Source organism: Thermobia domestica, unplaced genomic scaffold (assembly GCF_964235325.1).
Source record: "Thermobia domestica unplaced genomic scaffold, izTheDome1.hap1.1 HAP1_SCAFFOLD_1514, whole genome shotgun sequence".
Classification (NCBI taxonomy): domain Eukaryota; kingdom Metazoa; phylum Arthropoda; class Insecta; order Zygentoma; family Lepismatidae; genus Thermobia; species Thermobia domestica.
The window spans coordinates 28411-36397 of record NW_027657224.1 but is presented as its reverse complement, the minus strand read 5'-3'; the positions used below and the strand labels follow the sequence as shown (position 1 = coordinate 36397).

Here is a 7987-nt window from a genome sequence, read left to right as displayed (position 1 = left end):
GTCGTCTATTGCGGGTGTTTGTTTGTTTGCCAGGAAGAGGCAACTTGCCATCGGCTCTATCGATGTCTTCTTGAGAGTTGATGTTGGTAATTTTGACTTTCGGGCCAAAGTCACTTGGCGAGAACTTCGTAATGAAAGCGTCTATTGCTTCCCTGGTTTCGATGATGATGTGGAATCCTTCTCCATTGAGTGTAGGTCTGCCACGAAGATGTCGGCGATGTTCAGGAATGCCGTTCTTGATGTGATCGAAAAATGCGTCTGGTTCGTAGAAATGAGCAGCTAGGTTGGTAAGGACGTAATGACGAGAGGGAGGGGGTTGGGAGTTAGAAGGGTTGGTGCAGGTAGTTGTCTTAGGATCGGTGGTGCAGTTAGTGTTTGTGTCTGTGGTGGTGCGACTTGTGTTCTTCTCTGTATCTGCTAGTGAGGTACATGTAACAGGACCTGTGTTTGTGTTACTGACTGTTTTCTTCTGTGTGGATTTCTTAGTACGTTTGCGAAGCACCATGATAGCTGAGTTCACACACGTTCACTCTACGCGATCTTCTTCTCGAATGATTGAATTGAATTGCGCGCTGAATGAAGTCAAGTTATATAAAGAGCAAAACCGTTAAATCAAGCTATTTCTCATTGGATAAAGTCAGTCGAAAAGGACAGTTCTCATTGGCTTAGACACGTTTTGTGTTTTTCCTCCGTGCTTTCCCTGCATGATCGAAGGAACAAAACCACGAGTCTTGGGCTGCTTGGGCTTGTATTTCTCGTGTGTGGTGAGCGAAGCAGTAACATATCGAAATGACAGGACGTGGAAAAGGAGGCAAGGGTCTTGGCAAAGGAGGTGCCAAGCGCCACCGTAAAGTTCTTCGTGACAACATCCAGGGTATCACCAAACCCGCTATTAGGCGTCTTGCTCGCCGTGGTGGTGTGAAGCGTATCTCTGGTCTCATTTATGAAGAGACCCGAGGAGTATTGAAAGTATTCCTGGAGAACGTAATCAGAGATGCTGTTACATACACAGAACACGCCAAGAGGAAGACAGTGACAGCTATGGATGTTGTGTATGCCTTGAAGAGGCAAGGAAGAACCCTGTACGGTTTCGGAGGTTAAGTTGGGGTTCCTCCTATTTTGGATATAAAATTGGCATAAACGGCTCTTTTCAGAGCCAACAAATTTATATAAAGGGAAAGATTTACTTTGTGCGATTTTCTGTTAGATTATAAGAATTCGTGTAACTACATTAAAGCCTTTTGATGCACACTAAATTACAGACGTAGAGAGATTAATTTGAGAAAATCATACGTTTTTTTTTACATTATGTACGTTCATGTATACGTATTCATATCATGTAGCAGTATTAATGCTGGAGAAGGGGTTCTGGTTGGAAATTGGCGATTTGTTGGAAGTAGCGAGCATGAGAGATGCGAAACGCAAGTCGGAATTTCTGTTCTGACAGTAGGATGTACGTATAGAGGCTTATACAACTTCTATACTGTGCTGTGAGGGGCGAATAATGCGTTAGAAACCTGAATCTTGTCCTTTATCTTGTTTACGTGGTCTTGGGTTCGATTTCTTTCTTTTGCGGTAGTGTCTATTGTGATTTACATGTAAATTAATGACACTTCGTAGCGGGTTACTAAAATAAAGAGTAATACAAATATGAGATGTAGGTTAATGCATTGTATACTTCACATTATTTACTAAAGAAAGGCAGTAGTTACAAGAAACCTAGGCTCGCTCGTTGGGCACAGTAGCAAATGAGTTCTGAGATCAGAGAATAAGAGTAGTTGCGTATTACAAACCATATACATATAACACATATCACACAAATATGAATATCGACCTTGCAAAGAATAAATCGTACTTAAGTGTGCATTTAATGTCATTACTATGTTGCAAAAGAAATTTAGGAAAGTTTTCTGATCCGCTCTGTTCATGATGTCATTGGGGCATAGTAATGAACAATAATAAATGTCGAGAACATATTGAACAGAGTAATTTCAGCCAAGCCAACGCAAGAGAGAAACATGAGTGCTTTAAGAATGTTGGAAATTCCTTTGTCTAGCATGAAGTACATGAGAATATGTGGTATGAGGTTTTCTTCCATTGCTGAGAATCTGGGCTCGACTGTCCTGTCCTCTGGGTAATATGAGCCCGATGTACGCAAATATCAAAAAAATGTAGCTAGCGACAATACAAAAGGTAATGATCTTATAATTAATAATGTAGTGGGAACTAAGCACATCGCTGTTTGGAGTATTCTAAAGTTAGTGTGACTTCCTATGGGCTTCAATTACGATCGACGACTACACATATACTAATTAATCGAATAGCAGCGAGAATTTCGAATGAAACTAAGCAACTATCTCAGACACTTTTGATGAGTCTGTATATCGAAAACAATTCATTTCAATCGTAAATCTCCTCTATAAAGGGGTTTGTGGCCCTCATAAGGGCCGATTTGTATGAGATATAGGTCTTACATTTATGCCTTCTTCTCAGTTTTCTTGGGCAGAAGTACAGCTTGAATGTTGGGCAAAACACCACCCTGAGCGATTGTAACTCCAGACAACAACTTGTTTAATTCCTCGTCGTTACGGATAGCTAACTGCAGATGACGTGGAATAATCCTAGTCTTCTTGTTGTCACGAGCAGCGTTGCCTGCCAACTCAAGAACTTCAGCTGCCAGGTATTCCATGACTGCAGCCAAATACACGGGAGCGCCAGCACCAACTCGTTCGGCATAGTTACCCTTTCGCAAAAGACGATGGATTCTGCCTACTGGGAATTGAAGGCCAGCCCTGCTGGAGCGGGACTTGCTCTTTCCCTTGACTTTTCCACCTTTGCCGCGACCAGACATTGTTCAATATTCTTTCGTAATAAGATGAGAGGAAAAATTGCGGCCTCCAAACAGAAACAGAAACAGAAAAGTTAAAAATAAGGACGCCCCTCGGGAAAGCCCGCGCCCTGACAGAGAGTAAGGCATCAACCATCTATCTACATGCCTCTCCTCACATGCAATTAGTAGCCTAAAGCTGGTGTCGGTGGGTGTGTCTCGCGGCTTCTATCTTTAACGAAAGACATTTACACGCGTATCTGTAGTTAAAGTGTAGATAGAAAGAAAGAAGGGTAAAATAGAAGATAGGAAAGCGCGAAAGAAGATTTTATTGTGTTGATAGAGGGATAAAAAACCTGGAAACCAGGAAAAAACCCCCTTTATCGGTCATGCTGCATGCAATAGTATTTACATGGCAAAACCACTTGAGAAGGGTGGTGAAAATCCATGTAAAAGTGTCTGTAATAATAAATTAATAAATTATAGTTTACTTTAAATTACTAAAACCTATCTGTATGTGTTAAGCTATCTGTGTTGTCTGTATTTGGGAGGTGTTTTGTTAGTAGGGAAGACTGTTATTTTTTTAACATGCAATTTGGCCGTCTTCTTGATCCTTTGGTCGGTGCTTGTGTCGTCATCTGTCTGCAGAATTTCTTTTTTTTTTATTCTACGTTGGCTCCATTGATGCGTTGTAGAGAAGGAACGTATAGCTGTCCATCTGTTGTTAAGATGGGGCTGAAGGATTGCCGGTAGATCTTCTTTGTTGCTTCTTTTATTGCTCTGGTGAGTCGTTGGTGGTTTGCCGGTTCTATTGTGAAAGTTAAGACTGAGGTAATCCATTTGATGATTCTGTTGGTGACTGTATGCATGGCGTCATCAATAAGTGTTTGTAGGATATTAGCAATTTGTTCTTGTTCCTTGGTAGCTCTGGGTGGGTCTTCCGGTTTCTTCCTTTCTTCTTCTTGTTGGGTGGTCTGGTCCTTATTAGGGCCATCGTCTATATCTTGCTGCTTTGCAGTTTCTTCTTTTTGTGTAAGCTGGTCTTCTGTTAAGATTTTCATAGCTATGGTGTGAGTTTGACGTGGTCTTCTTGGGCAATTGCTATTTCCTGTTCTGTGGCCTGTTGTTCGACAGGTTGCACAGAAGTTGTTGTTAATTGGGTTATTGCAGGTGTCTTCGTGTTCCTTCCCGCAACGATGGCACACTCTTCTGTTTTTGCACAAAGCTCTCTGGTGCCCATATTGATAGCATTTGTAACACGGCATCGGCCGTGGCGGTGCTCTAGATGTTTCTACTTTGTGATGTGCCGTCCCTATGGAGATTCCATGTGTTATCAATTTATTTATTTGAGCGGGATCTTCTGAGAACAATCTGAGTAAGGGTGCAGGTCCTTTCTGGGTTTGTATCCTCACTGCGTTTGTGAAATTGATTCTCAGTTTCCTTAATTCAGTTTTGAAGGTTTCAACATCTGTGGTGACTGGTACGTTTTTGATAACACACGTAAATATTGGTCGCTTTTGGTGGGATCTCTTGTCGCCTTCATTCTTCTTGGTTCGTGGGTCTTCTTGCTGTGTTGGCGAGTCTTCTTTATTCTTCTTGGTGCGTTTGCCTTTCACTACTGTGAACTCTTCTTCGGCAGCTGGTTCATTGACTTCATTGTCTGCTCTAGGGTGTGGTGACTTCTGGTCCTTGAAAGGGCCGGATGCCTCAGATGTCATATCTTCTGGTGTGGCGAATTCGGTTGTTTCTTGTCCTCTGGCTTGGATCAATATTGCTCTGTCACCAAAGTGTTTGGCTTTGAAGATGCGCAGAAAAACATCTCGTACTACTGGTGTGGCGAAGTCAATCCTGAACCTCTTGTATCCTCTATATGTGACGCGTACTTCTGAGGTGTCCATCTTTTCAGCTATGATGTTAATGACTTCCTCGGTTGTGTAAGTGACTTCATAGAGTTTCACTTGCGGAACTGCCTCTTGTTGTGCCGATGGAGTGTCTGGCTGTTGCTGGTCTTCTCTTCTTTCTTCATTTGCTTCTCTCCTGCTGGGGGTTTCATGTCCCTTTTCTTCTTCCTGGGTGGGTTCTCTTGGCGTGTTCTTGATTTGGTTTGTGGTCGTCTTCTTCTTTCTTGAGTCTTCGCTGCAGTCTCTGCGGGCTTGGGATGGCTCCCTACCCGGTCTTCTGGCGGGTGATTTCTTCTTCTGGCGTGGCATGGTGTATGTGGGCCTGATAAGGGCCGGTCACTAATTGAGGGAAAGTCTCTCTAGTTTTGTGTAGGTGCTTCACTAATGCTATCCCAGAGAGATAACAAAGCGTTCCCGTCAGCCGACTGTCGGCAAAGCCTGTTCAGCCTATATGGCCAGCGCGAAGCTTGACGCACAATAGGGGGTCAAGCCGACGGAAAGCAATGATAATTTCCCCAGGAAGCGGTGTGTGTAAGTGTGTGTTGAAGCAATGTTCTTTATTAACACAACAGTCTCTTCTCTTTTAAAGCAGGATTATCTCAAAAGACTATCCTGATAACACTTATAATGAGTCTCTTCTTCTTGCGGCGTCTATCTGCTTCGATCTTCTTTCTACTTAGCGCTGCAGCATTGCGAGCTTCTCGATGAGTAGCGACTGCTTAGTTGTCACCGTTAGGTATCCACAGTCTTAAGAAGGTAGCCGACATTGCGGCCTCCCATGAATCAAGTCAGTTTTGTTACTACTTCAAGCGTGCACCCGAGTGCATCAAATGAAAAGCAAGGCAGTTGGCGCGAATTGAAACACGTACTGTAATTTAAATGAAGTCGATAAATCGGCGGACACATCTAATTTTGCTGAACGAGTGAGTCATCATGCCACCAAAAACTAGCGGAAAGGCTGCAAAGAAGGCTGGTAAAGCCCAAAAGAATATCTCCAAGGGAGATAAGAAGAAGAAGAGGAGGAGGAAGGAGAGCTATGCCATTTACATCTACAAAGTTTTGAAGCAAGTGCATCCTGACACTGGCATATCTAGCAAAGCTATGAGTATCATGAACAGCTTTGTTAATGACATCTTCGAGCGTATTGCTGCTGAAGCTTCTCGTTTGGCCCATTACAATAAGCGGTCAACTATCACCAGCCGGGAAATCCAAACAGCTGTGCGCCTTCTTTTGCCTGGTGAACTTGCCAAGCACGCTGTAAGTGAGGGTACGAAGGCTGTTACCAAGTACACAAGCTCTAAGTAAAAATCTTCTTCAAGATTTTTCATTTCAAACGGTCCTTGTCAGGACCAACACATTATTCGAAAGAGTTAAATCACGAAATTTGCTTCATTCTGTTATGTAGAAACACGTTGAAATCCAATTTCTATATGCTGTTAGTAAAAAAGTAAAGCACATAGCGGAGATGTGTCGTGCTTGTATACGAAAGGCATTTACTCGCCGGAGATCTACACTTAGTCATAATAATTTACTTTTAAAAAGTGGTAATACATTCCGTGTTAAGTATAGTAGTAGGTGCACACGGATCGGAAATCAGGTTATTTTAATGTGCCGTGCAAATAAACAGGCTGTTAGTGTAAGAAATAGTGGGTATAACGCTTAGAATATCGATTAATCGCTATGAAATAATGTTGATAAATTATCTCTTGAAAGTACTATAAAATTAATGTTTCTAGTATTTTCGTACTTGAAGGATAATGAAATTTGAAAAAGAGATGCCAACAGCACCTGGTGTTCCCAGGCGGTCACCCATCCAAGTACTGACCAGGCCCGATGCTGCTTGACTTCGGTGATCGGACGAGAACCGGTATATTCAGCATGGTATGGCCGTTGGCGAATGCATATGGCTTCGAGTGAGTTATTGTAGCTACGTAGGTTTGTCGGTGAATACTCAAAAAGACCAGCGCGTGGAAAGCGTTGCTAATTGTTTTAAGTAATGCATGATTACGAAATTATCGTGGTGAACGATGTGAGAATATTCGTCTTTGTGAAAAACAAAATTAGAAAAAGTATACCAACAGCACCTGGTGTTCCCAGGCGGTCACCCATCCAAGTACTGACCAGGCCCGATGCTGCTTGACTTCGGTGATCGGACGAGAACCGGTATATTCAGCATGGTATGGCCGTTGGCAACTACCTTTTCTTCAATGTCCTGTTAAGGAAGTATGTTTTAAGTAAGAATTGACATTATTAACTATAAAGGCAAGCATATTAACGTCGTTAACATTACTTGGAATATACTAATATTCGAATAAATATTTGAATGTTCGAATGATGAGTGATTCGGATGTTCATAGTGCCACTGTGTCCTATCGAGTTTACTATCACGAACCACGTATGAAATTGTATATAAATAAATAAAAATAAATCCTTTATTAAGTATTGATTACAGGAAAAAGGCAAACTTACATTCTTTAATGTACACAATGAAATGTATGAAAGATATTTTTAAGATATGTTTCACTTACCCTTTATAACGCAAGGTAGTTTTCAGTGTAGCATTCTCTTCAGCTGCGAGATAACGTAAGGCAGATGATCATTCAGTCGTGAAGCACTAAAATGTAATATACATTTTAACTATTATCGATAAGAATTATTTACTGCAGGGATGCAAATAAAGTGAGGCAAATTAGTAAATAAAAACCGATACTGTAACTGATAATATAATTAGTTGTATCTGTATTAGTTGTATATACAGTAATCGCACGATTATCCGCGGAGTTGGATGTTGGCATAATCGCGCATAATCAGCAGTATGAGCAGAAAAGGGAAATGAAATGAAATATTTAGATTTACGTCGCATACTTATACCGGTTACGCTAAAGGAGACGGTGATGATGAGTACTGAATGAAGAAAGTGGGAGGAAACGGGAGAAACCCGAGAAAACCCATGAGCACGGTCTTTATGCACGACAAAGTTCACACGGCACGAGCTGGGATTGAATCAGGGACCCCAAGCACCGGAGGCCAAAAAACGGACAAAAAGTCTTTCGTGCAACTTTCGTTTTCGGTAAAAAGTTTACACATAATTTAGAAAGAGTAGTTTTCTGGTCTTTTTATTTCACAAGTTGGTTCATGTCTATATTTTTTACATGCATAAAAAATTTTTCAACTCCCTTGCTTATTTCCTGTTAAAGACCTCTACCTCTGATTGTATTTTTTGCACATATTCTTATTGTTTTCAGACAACATTTCTAAA

General features: G+C 41.5%; 2 non-coding genes across 2 annotated transcripts; both read right to left on the bottom strand.

Moving 5' to 3' along the window:
* Positions 1-6504: 6504 nt before the first annotated feature.
* LOC145677870 (5S ribosomal RNA) lies at positions 6505-6623 on the bottom strand. Its single transcript, XR_014130067.1, has one exon. It is a non-coding gene; the product is annotated as a 5S ribosomal RNA (ribosomal RNA).
* A 177-nt stretch (positions 6624-6800) lies between these two features.
* Positions 6801-6919, bottom strand: LOC145677872 (5S ribosomal RNA). The gene has a single exon (XR_014130069.1). It is a non-coding gene; the product is annotated as a 5S ribosomal RNA (ribosomal RNA).
* Positions 6920-7987: the final 1068 nt, after the last annotated feature.